This window comes from Malaclemys terrapin, chromosome 2 (genome assembly GCF_027887155.1).
Source record: "Malaclemys terrapin pileata isolate rMalTer1 chromosome 2, rMalTer1.hap1, whole genome shotgun sequence".
Lineage (NCBI taxonomy): Eukaryota > Metazoa > Chordata > Testudines > Emydidae > Malaclemys > Malaclemys terrapin.
Genome location: NC_071506.1, coordinates 255,757,163 through 255,769,689, shown reverse-complemented (window position 1 = coordinate 255,769,689; position 12,527 = coordinate 255,757,163).

Here is a 12,527-nt window from a genome sequence, read left to right as displayed (position 1 = left end):
ACTGACCTTCAGATTTAAAGGCATGCTGCTAGAATGGACGCCAGGGCTGGTTATGGGGAGACACTTAAAAGGATGGACTGTGCCCTCAAGGACTGGATCACTGGCTGCATGGGGGTCTCTATGGGCTAGCATGGTTGATGCCTATCTGTGTTGTTTCAGCCTATATATTTTAGTTACTTATATGATCCCTACCATCACTGTCACATCTGTGCACCTCACAGTCTATATTTGTCCTCCTGGCACCCTTGTGAAGTAGACAAGTACAATTATCCCCATTTTACAGATGAGATGAAGAGACTTGCCCAAGTTCACACACAAAGTCTAAGGCACAGCAAAGAATTGAATGCGGGTCTCCTGAGTTCCACACTAGTGCCCTAACCATTGGGCAGCCCTTCCTTTCCTGACTGAGGCATTCAGACAGCACAGAAGGCAACTGTGGATTGACCATGTTTCTTAGAGCACAAATCTGGAATGCCGTGAATTATTTCCGAGGGGGCTGTGCATCAAAGCTGAGAACTCACAGCTATGTAACGGTGCAGAGGCAAGCCTCAGTTCAGGAACTGTGATGGCACTGACAGTGATAGGTAGTATTGCCAACCCCAGCATTCAGAAATCATGAGGCCCCCAAAATCATGAGATTTTAAAAATGAATAGCTTGCAGGGAGTTGTTTCTTTGGGGGGGTTTTGGTCTTCTTAGTCTTTAGAGGTCATATTTTCAGGGGTTTTTTTCCCTCCAGAATCATGAGGGCTAGAAACTTTGTTTTAATGAGACCTTTGAGGCTCTAATGCCAGGGTTCCTCCCTGGTTTAGAAATGTCCCATATAAGTAAATGTTAAATAAAATTATTGCTAAATATTAGAGCTTGTCAAAAAATGGGAAATTTGTTTTACAAAAAGTATCTTGAACAATTCATCCCATTCTTTTTTATTATTGTTTTTGGTGTAGAAGTGAGTCAAAATTTCTGACATTTTTCAACTAGCTATAAAGGTGGTCAAAAAACATTTTTTTCATGAAAAGATTAGCAAAAAAATCATTTCTGTTTTAAACTTGACATTTCAAAGAGAACTCAAAAAATCAAAATGCAGACACGTTTTAACCAGCTCTTCTGAATAGAAATAAAGAAAAGGTTTTCTTCATGTCTGGGAATCTGCAGCCAAGGATATACTGGGCAGGGGATGACCAGTTCCACTTTCACCAACCCCACGGTAAGTGGAGTAATTACACTGAAGTACCTGAGTGAATTTCCCCCTGATGCTTTAATTCACAGATACACAACATTCTGAATGCCATAGAGCAGTGACTCTCAACCTTTCTATACTACTGTACCCCTTTCAGGAGTCTGATTTGTGCTGTGTACCCCAGGTTTCAGCTCACTTAAACTACTTGCTTACAAAATCAGACATAAAAATACAAGTGTCACAGTGCACTATTACTGCAAAATTGCTGACTTTCTTATTTTTACCATATAATTATAAATAACTCAATTGGAATATAAATATTGTACTTACATTTCAGTGTATAGTATATAGAGCAGTATAAACAAGTCAGTGTATGAAATTTCAGTTTGTACTGATTTTGCTAGTGCTTTTTATGTAGCCTGTTGTAAAACTAGGCAAATATCTAGATGAGTTGATGTATCCGCTGCAAGATCTCTGCATATCCCCAGGGGTGTGCATACCCCTGGTTGAGAACCACTGCCATGAAACTCAGGCTGGCTTCTAAGTAGTGAGACCCTAGAACACATCTTCTATGGCCCTGAAGTGTGCTTGTTGGAGACATTTGTTTGCCATCAGCCTGGGGTGCACATCCTTGTAAACATGTATAGGAATGACATGTAGAACTGATGAAGTCAGGGCCGGCTCTAGGAACCAGCAAAACAAGCTGGTGCTTGGGGCGGCACATTTTTAGGGGTGGCATTCTGGCGCGGGCCATGCCGCCCCTAAAAATGTGCCCCGGCTGCCCTAACTCACCTCCACTGCTGCCGCTCGCACGCCGCAGCTCCCCCTCCCTCCCAGGCTCTCAAACCCGGGAGGGAGGGGGAGATCCTGAGCGGCTGCGGAGCGCGAAACAGCTGATTTGCACGCTGCGGCCGCTTGGGATCTCCCCCTCCCTCCCGGGTTTGAGAGCCTGGGAGGGAGGGGGAGCAGCGGCGCGTGAATCAGCTGTTTCGCGCGTCGCGGCCGCTCGGGATCTCCCCCTCCCTCCCGGGTTTGAGAGCCTGGGAGGGAGGGGGAGACTCCGAGTGGCCACGGCGCAGATACTGCTTCTCCCTCTCCCTCCCTCCCTCTTAGGCTTGAGAGCCTGGGGGGAGGAGGCAGGGCTGGGGATTTGGGGAAGGGGCAGAGTTGAGGCGGGGCCGGGCGTGGGATAAGAAAAAAAACGGTGGGGGGGCGGCCAAAATTGTTTTCGCTTGGGGCGGCAAAAATCCTAGAGCCGGCCCTGGATGAAATATTCTTCTTCACTCATACAGGACAGAGTGAAGCAGGCATTTGCACAGGGTATCTCAGAATAAAACAAACAGGAGTACTTGTGGCACCTTAGAGACTAACAAATTTATTTGAGCAGAAGTTTTCGTGGGCTACAGTCCACTTCATCGGATGCATAGAATGGAATATCTAGTGAGGAGATATATATACACATACAGGGAACATGAAAAGGTGGGAGTTGTCCTACCAACTCTAAGAGGCTAATTAATTAAGATGAGCTATTGTCAGCAGGAGAAAAAAAACTCTGAAACCTGTCAGAATAAAATGAAAATCAGTTGAACCATTCTGACAAAATGTATTGGGGGAGGAGGGGCAGTTCCAGCCTCCCTTGCAACGTGGTTACTAACTGAGAGCACTTCCTCCCTATCTATCAGATTTCTATTGGAAAATTCCCCCGCTCCAGTCCCTGCACTCACCTTTACTGTAAGTCCTGAGGGGAAAGGAAAGGATATGTATCAGATCACCTTGTCTAAGGTCAGGACACCTATTCTTGGGCTAAGAAGATTTTGTCAAATTGGTTTCATTACATATTCCCATACATCCCTCATTCGCCTAATCTTTACCTCACTCTCCCTGGAGTTGTTGCCTTGAACTCTTGAACCAGCCTTTCGCTGCATATCTAACCTCGCTCAGAACACCTCCCAATATGCCCCAAGGCTAATGATCAGTGAAGAGAGGCCACGTTCTTGACATGAATGACATGGATATTAATGCATTTGCTTTTGGGATTTCACAACACAAATGGTATTTCTCTCATTATTGTTAATCTGCTCTCCATATAAAACATTTAATTGTGGCCAGATTCCAATGCCCTTACTCACACTGAGTAATGCCTTACTCCTTGAGCAGTCTCTGATTTCAGTGGGCCTCAGAAATAAAGTCCTAGTAAAAATACGTAAGGGGATCAGAATCTGATCCTTAATGTTCATAAAATGCTTTGCTATCCTAGGCTGAAGGCACAGTATTATTACTGTTAGAGTGCTATTTATTATTATTATTTTATAAGAAAAAAAAGAAACCCAGGTTTTCAGAATGGGCAGTGTTTGATGGTTGATCAGCTGAGAAGGCACCAAAGCTCTGAATCTAATGTCATTGCACACGTGTAACTGAGAACAGAAGTTGATCTCAGAATATTATTACCTGAACTTGAGACAGTTGTTTGTTCCATTTTAAGGAATAATTCAGATTTCTGGACTAGATGTGATTTTTAAATATGAAACCTGTTGAAGACTTTTTGCATTTCTACAGTCTCTTTCGTCTAAGGATCTCAAAGTGCTTTACAAGCATCCATACTAATTTAGCCTCTTAACAACCCATGAGGTAGAAAAGGTTATTGTCCCCATTCTACAGGTGAAGAAACTGAGGCAGAGAGCAAGCTCCAGTCTTTAAGGTGCTGAGTACCCTCAACTTTCACTGAAGTCAGTGGGACTTGAGGATGCTCAACACCTCACAGAAGAGCTCAGGACTTTGCAGGATGGAGCCCTAAGCATATGTTTATACTGCAGCTGGGAGCCAGCCTTCCAGCCCAAGTAGACAGACTTGTGCTAGCAGGGCTCAAACTAGCAAGCTAACAATAGAGCATGGATGTGAGGCTTGGGCTACAGCTCAGATCTCTCAAACCCACTTCATCCCCTAGGCTTGAGAGCCCAAACACAGCCCAAGCCATGATGTTCAAACTGCTATTTTGAGTGTGCTAGCTCAAGCCCTGCTAGTGCACATATATCTACTTGGGCTGGGAACTTCTACAACTGGACCCTTTCAGTAGCACAACTGTATTTGTCCACATCATGTTACAACATAATGTTAATATTTTGAACTTTAAACTTGGTAAGGGATAACCAGACCCTTCTGTGATTTGCATTGGCATTTGACTATAGGCAAGCAGAGATAAAGATCCAAGAAAGAGGAAGTCTTGTACAGTATGACGTAAACTAATAAGTAAACAGAATTGTATTTCCAAAAACCACCACGCTGATTTTATTTTTCCCATTCCAGACTGGGGAGAGATGGGAAATCAAAGCTAGATCTCCTCTCCTGCAGGGGGCAGCTGAACACCAACCAACCACCAGACCACCCCAATGCTGATTTTTGCCCCAGTTCAGTAACGTTCTTAAACATGTGCTTAACTTTAAGCATGTGAGTATTCCAACTATTTAAATGGGCTATTTCAAATATTTAAATTTAGGCATGCTTCTCAGTATCTTGTTGCTTCAGGGCCTTTATTAGCAATCTGTTTGATTTCCTCCTTCCCACCTCCTCCCCCAAAAGATAGCACATCTCATATGCCTTGTAATGTGCATAACAAGTGGGGTTTTTCATATTAATTTTATAAGCAACAGCTATACAATTAACCTGAACACTGAAAGCAAAAATGTTAAGGAGGTGGTGACTTGCTAATTGGAGCAATGTTCTATATATTGTTTTACAACAGCTCTTTTATGCTTTCATCTTACAAGGCTCCTGAAAAGCGCGGCATTCTCATATACCAAAGAGCAGGACTCATATTATAGGAGCAAAAGGAATTAAGTCTCTTTGGTTTATGGTTATTAAGGGTTTTCCTTGTGTGTATGGTCTAAGAAGGACGGCCAAGTACCAAGGTAATCCACTTGTTGTTTCTTTCTGTATGTCAGCTCTTCCATGACTAATGTGTTCCATATTCTTATCATCCAAATCTTGACGTCAGATGACTCTTTGTGGTGGTGGTGGGGGGGGGCAGATTGATTGTGCATCATGGGGCACCAGGAACGGAGAGATCAGTTTACCCTTCTGAGTCTGAATTGCTCCTTAAGCAGCACACTGAGAATAAAGGCTTCCCGGGGGAGATCAGCTGAAACTATAGCTCAGATGTAAGGCAAAACACCAAAGACTAAAGCCTGAGCTCATGGAGGGAGCCTGCATGCCAGCACAGCAGGTCCAGGATCCCCAGAGGGTCCAGGAGGGGGTGGGGAGCTCATTGCCTCTGTGAATCCTGACACTCCTCCCTATTGTAGGAACTACTGCTGCTTGGGGGCAGCAGTGGCCCCCACAGAATGGCCCCCAAGGAACAGAGAGGGGGCCCAGTGGTAGGAGCTGCACTTGGAGACACCATAGTCTGAAAAGATGAGGGCCAGAGGATTGGTGCTGGAAGGAGGAAGGAATAATGAGCCCTTTCCAGTTTCCCTGGCTGTCACTATGGCAGGAAGATCAAATAGGGACGTCAAAGGGACATAGACCCACCCTTCCCACCCCACCCCAGCAACTCTGCTGGGTGGGGCTGAGCCTGGCCCTCTAGGGGAAGGAGAGGGACCGGGTAGCTGTGGTTTAGCTACATAGGACAGCTATTGCCCACAAGGGCTAGTGCTGCATTGTGAGTGGGAGCCCTGCTGAGCCCTTGGCAAGGTTTTGGCCCTGTGTTAAGACAGCATTAAGGTTGCACCGTTAAACATTCTAGTCGGAAAGTGCCAGTTAGGAAGAACACACAGCCTGACCTCTGCCCCCTGGTATGCACAGACTCTAGATACAGGGTCACATACGTGACTTCTCACATCTGAATTTTTACTTCAACCTTAGATCCACACATGCAGCTTCTCTTACTATTTTAGTCATTCTTGTAAACTCATCTTAATTTCATGTTTTATTGACTTGGACTTTTAATATGATACATTCTCTTTTCTCTAATTGCCTGATCATTTGAGATGTAGAGCCAGACTAATTGCTTCTATTCATGTGTCAGTGGCGTGTCTATTTCCCTGGGCCCAATCTACTATTGCTTTTATTTAGACCACTCAATAATTATCTAGAAGCCTGGAGAAAGCTAAGCCACCATTATCCCTGCATTGAACAAGCATGGTTTATAAATGCCATAAAAAGAATAAATCCTGGCTTGGCAGCTACTTGGGATTTTCTGCCTCCCTCAGTATTTCTTATGTGTCTATCCCTATATCTGAGTAGCGTATTCAGTCACTGAGATTTCCGTAGTAGCTTCCATCATGGATTCTCCTCTATGCCTCAGTGTTCCTGAGGTGTTTAAGGGTAACATCTAAGAAAGGTAACCTAGACTTGGGCAATATTAATTTTTACAGAGCATATTCACACAAACATGGAATAGAAAAATGTATATCTGAAATTGAAATATTTTTTAAGTGATGGAAAATTCTTCTCATATAAGTCCTCTAAAGGCGAGGTTAAGTTACTCCTATTGTAGATATGCGATTGTCTCTTTGGCTTGCTTATAGCTACAGCCTTTCTGGATCAGATGTCTCCCCCTCTTTGAGACTGAATTGCTGATTTTGGCCCAAAATGTTGTTGAGTTATTCCATTTCATGGATCATTGTAGAGAGGGTTTTCTGGTGCTCAGCAATCAAAATGTCATCAGCAAATCTCACGCCCCCCTGCCGAGTGCCGCCGGAAAACCCCCACCCGAGCGCCGTGCCGCCCCCTCCCCCCCCCCGCCAAGCACCACCGGACCCCCCCCAAGCGCCGAGCCCTGCGCTGCCCCCCCGCCGAGCGCCGCGCTGCTGGAGCCCGCCCCCGCCCCCCACCGAGCGCCGCCGGAACCCCCCCTTAGCGCCCCCCCCCCGCCGAGCGCCGTGCCGCCGGAACCCGCCCCCCCCGCCAAGCGCCGTGCCGCCGGAGCGCCCCCCGCCCGCGGAATGCCGCGCCGCACAGCGCTCCCCCCGCCGCCCCTTACCAGGTGCCGCCCCAAGCATTTGCCTGGTGCCTGGAGCCGGCCCTGACTGGACCCCACTACAATGTCCTCCTCCCTTCTGTGTGTTCCTCTCTCTCTGGGCAAGATCTTGTGAACTTTTTCAAAGAGAGTCTACAGCAGATCTTGTCATTCTTTCTCCCTCCTTCAGTACCATCTTGTTCTCCTTTTACTGTAGGGTTACCATATTCTGTGCCTCCAAATGGAGGACACTCCACGGCCCACGGCCCCGCCCCCAACCCCGCCCATACCCCCGCCCCAACCCCGCCCCCTCCCCAAAGTCTCCGCCCCCTCCCCTGCTTCCCGCGAACATTTGATTCGCGGGAAGCCTGAAGCAGGTAAGGGGGTGTGGGGGGGAGGAGGCGCGGCCCAGGCTGGCCCCCCGGCGGCTCCAGCCTGGGTCGGCTTGGGCCCTGGGGTGCCGGCCCCGGCCGACCACCCCCGGCCCGCCCAGCACTGCCGGCCCCCGGCGGCCCGGCGCACCCCCGGGCTCCCCGCGGGCCCGCCGGCCTGGCTGACCGGCTCCCCGCGGGCCCGGCTCCCCGGCTCCCCGCGGGCCCGGCTGACCTGCTCCCCGCCGGCCCGGCTCCCCGCGGGCCCGGCTGACCTGCTCCCCGCCGGCCCGGCTCCCCGCCGGACCGGCTGACCGGCTCCCCGGCTCCCCGCCGGCCCGGCTCCCCGGCTCCCCGCCGGCCCGGCTCCCCGCCGGCCCGGCTGACCGGCTCCCCGCCGGCCCGGCTCCCCGCCGGCCCGGCTGACCGGCTCCCCGCCGGCCCGGCTCCCCGTGGGCCCGGCTCCCCGGCTCCCCGCCGGCCCGGCTGACCGGCTCCCAGCCCGGGGCCCGGCACCGCGCCCCCGGCTCCCCGTCCGGCCCCGCGCCCGGCACTGCGCCCCTAGTTCCCGGCCCGGCACCATGCCCCCGGCCCCGCACCGGCCCCGCACCGCCGGCCCCGGCCGAGCACCACCCAGCCCTCCCGATTTTCCCGGACATGCCCGGCTTTTGGGGATTTCCCCCCGGACGGGGATTTGAGCCCCCAAAAGCCGGACATGTCCGGGAAAATCCGGACGTATGGTAACCCTATTTTACTGTTACAGACACAGACGTGTTTTGCTTGCTCTCCATCTCTGATTACTGTGATCTTGACCTTCTCGCCAACCGCCCAACCTTCCTTCATTCTTTCGCTCTTCTGGCTTATTCCCTTATAGGGTGACCAGATGTCCTGATTTTATAGGAATAGGCCTGATATTTGGGGCTTTTTCTTATATAGGCTCCTATTACCTCCCACCCCGTCCCGATTTTTCACACTTGCTATATGGTCACCCTATTCCCTCAACATTATAAGCAAGCTCTGGTCTCCCCTCAGAAAAGTGACTCTTCCCCTACCTTCCTCTCCAGTTACAGTAGAACCTCAGAGTTATGAACACCAGAGTTACAAACTGACCAGTCAACCACACTTCTCATTTGGAACCAGAAGTATGCAATCAGGCAGCAGCAGAGACCCCCCCGCCCCCTCAAAAAACCCAAATACAGTATAGTACTGTGTTAAACGTAAACTACTAAAACAATAAAGGGAAAGATTAAGAAAGATTTGACAAGTAAGGAAACTGTTTCTGTGCTTGATTTAAATTAAGATGGTTAAAAACAGCATTTTTCTTCTGCATAGTGAAGTTTCAAAGCTGTATTAAGTCAATGTTCAGTTGTAAACTTTTGAAAGAACCATAACATTTTGTTCAGAGTTACAAACATTTCAGAATTATGAACAATCTCCATAGATCCCTACTGATGTCAACCCCCCAACCCCAGCAACTCTGCTGGGTGGGGCTGAGCCTGGCCCTCTAGGAAGGAGAGGGGCTGGGTAGCTGTGGTTTAGCTACATAGGTGTTTGTAACTCTGAAGTTCTACTGTATAATCAAGATGGGAGATGTTTGACTGCCTGTCAATCTGACCATGTCCTTCCTCCCCCAGGCCCAGACCTTTAATCCCTCCTCTTACTCCCTCTTCTCTGCTACCGCAAGTTCAAACATCTTATCCTCACCCTCAAGTTCTTGCATAACTCCACTCCTCTGTCTGTCTGGCCTTGTTTAGTATTGCATCTCTGCCAAAGATGAGAGCCTGGACCCCTGTTATCAGTTCCTCCCACCACCATTTCTGTGCTTCCTTCCATTTGGGCCCTAGATATGGAACATCCTTCTGGAGCTGCATAACAGCCCTCCACCCTCTTTTCATTCACCTACTTCCTGAGCAACCACTGAATCCCACAAAAATCAGCCAGTTAAGATTCCTATGTGTGCTTATTTCAAACACAGACACACGCACGCCCCTTCCTTACTCCTCCATGCCATCCCCTAGCTTTTACAGAATAACTACACAGTGCTAGTGATGTTGGCCCACCCTCCTCCCCAATCTCTCCTTTACTGTTTTGTTATGCACCTCTTAGTTTCTGTGCTCTTCATGGCACAGTTCACTTCTTCTTACCTGTATTGAGAGGCAAACTCTTGGGTACTGCAAATTAGCAGCAGCCTTACTGGCTGATTTCAGTTTCTTGAGCTAATGGCTCTGTGAAAGTGGATAGGAGATGTAGGCCAGAGGGCTAACCTGCTAACTCGCTATATTATATCCTGTTTTTCTTTATTGGTTTGATTATATGATCTTGGCTTTGATGTTTGTACTGAATAATTTCAATAGACATTACTTCATTATGTCTGGCTGTAACACAAGGAACCTACAGGCCTGTGTCCTGTATGATTTAGCTAAAGCAAGTTCACATGAGTGCTTATAACCTTTGACATAGATAAATGGCCTACAGGTTACCCTTTTAGACTTTGGGGAACTGAATGTGTTTACCAGAGTTCTGGGACATCCCAGTACGTGGAAGTAATGGCTCAGGCCAAAGGTAGCGGATTTTGAGCATGAGATAATTGGCATTAATATGTAGGGATATGTTATTAATATGTATGAATATGCTAGCCTATAGAGTATGCATACCCTAGATTGATGTGGGTTAGGAAATGAGACTTGGGCATGGAAGGTTGGGCACTGACATGAATATTCAGGATAGTGCCAAGACCCTATTAGAGGGCAAACCACCATGTGGAGTTAGTTCTTTCAGCTTTGATTTCCTTTAACTTTCAGTTCTTTAATTCCTATTGCTGCTAGCTTAGCTTTTACATATAACTTAGCTACTCAGCATTGAACCCTTATCTCCATCTCGGCATTGAGAAACCTGGATCATCAGACTCATTTGGCATGCCTGAGACGAGGCTGATCCTTTGTCTCTTATCACCAGGTCCCCAAGGAAGGGTGTGAGTAGGCTAATCTAAGTAGTTTTTGTAAGGAATGTTGCCATGGATTCCCCAGAATTGTATTATTTCTTCTTGATTCTGTGGTGTGGAGCTTTGATAACTTTTTCCTTTATTTTGATAAAAATCTCTAAAGCCTGGCTCTGTCCTCAGCATGAGTGTCCTTGCCACACACCCGAGGGTCCTGACAAAGTATTGAACTCTCTACATTCTCTAATTCTGTAGCCTGCTTGTGGGACAAGATCCTCAGCATCTTCTGTTAGATCATTGGCGAGCCTTTAATAACCTGATTTTTAGAGGGCTGGTTTAACAGAGGGGTAGTATTTTTTTGTATTGCAATGTCATCCAAAAGCGCCAGTTGTAGACCAAAGCCCCATTGTGCCATACAAACCCATAATGGAAACACATTTCCTGTCCCTAAAGAGCTTACAATCTGAGTGTAAGAAATAGGTAGGGGAAACACAAGGCGACAGCAGTAAAATAAGCAACAGAGTGTCCTGTGGCACCTTTGAGACTAACAGAAGTACTGGGAGCATAAGCTTTCGTGGGTAAGAACCTCACTTCTTCAGATGCGGGTCGATATGATATAGAATAGGGTAATGTGCATCAGATGCCAGTTTTTAATAACACTGGTACACATTCAAGATGTTCATGTCAGAGAGTCATCCTTGTACTGCCAAGACGGCACCTTTCCACCAGTGCCCTCACTGAAAGGTTTGCCTACCATGCCGTGGACTTGAAAAGGGAAAGAAGAAATTAAAAAAAAAAGCTGAACTTCTGACTTCAGGCTGAATTCAATGTTTCTGAAGAATGGTGAGAGCAACTCCTGGGGATGTTACTGAACATGAATTATTAAAACCTTTCTGGCTTGTACAATGGTGGTGTCATTCAGAATTTAATCTTGCGACATAACTCTTGTGTTTTAGCCAATGGATAACCTGCCCTTTGAAAGGCAGCTGTCTGGGTGACTATGTGAACTGTCCTTTTCGATCCTTTTACAGACACAGGCTCTACCCTGTGAGCTAAATACACCAAAGAAGGGTGAAAGTCCAGGGAATACACACTGAGCAGCTCTGCGTGTGTATTTCATAGGGTGCAGCATTTTCATAGCATGGCCCGGTCTCCTGAGCTTGACCTTACTGATCTGAATGTCACCATGAAGGTCAGTCTACAACTTTTCAGGCTAAGTCACAGTTTGATAGCCATTCAGACAAGCAACTCCTCCCTGTTTGCCAATAAACCGTGATTTCCCTAGAAATGATGTGTCAGGCAATGTCTGTGCAAGAAAGGAAAAGCTTTAACATTTGCTAAAAAAATCCAGTCCCTGTCATGAGTGACCTCTCCCTAAACTATGGCCTCTTCCCTAGATTTTTACAGTCCCACTAACTTCCCCAAGCTGGCATTCTGGGTGTGAGCAAAGAGAAACAACACTGATTTTTGTGACCAATCACAGCTAACTAATACAGCTCCAGTTTTGAATAATGACTAATACTTGGCGCGAACTGTGCATGGTTAATTTTGTATTATTTTATAATATGTAATACAAAATCTGAAAAAATTCAAAACAGTCCTTTCAAAAGGAAAAATCAGTGTGTCATGCTGAACATGTCAAAATGGGATGTTTTGGTGTTGTCAGAATTCTTTTCTCCCTTTTTTGTCCAAAATGAAACTTCAGCAAAATCAACAGAATTCAGCAAAGCATATTGATTTCAACAGAACTGCATTCTCTGATGGAAAATCGTTCCATCAAAGATTTTCTGACCATCTCTAACTTACTGTTTTTGTTGGGGTGAGACAAAACCCAATCCTTATAAGGAAGAGCTGAGAAGAAACTCTGCAGCCAGAATCTCACAGAATTCTAAGATCCTTAGAGATGGGTAGCAGCTGGACCATCATTTATGGTTCTGATTGATATGATCAGGGTAGCTTCAGGTTGCAAGGGTCAGGAAGGAAGTTTTCGAGTCCTGTAAGGCCTAGCCTAGTTGATCAGCTACCTTGTAAGGGTGGGAAAGAAGATGCATCTTCCCATGAAGCCCTGGGCAAAAGGCAATATGCTG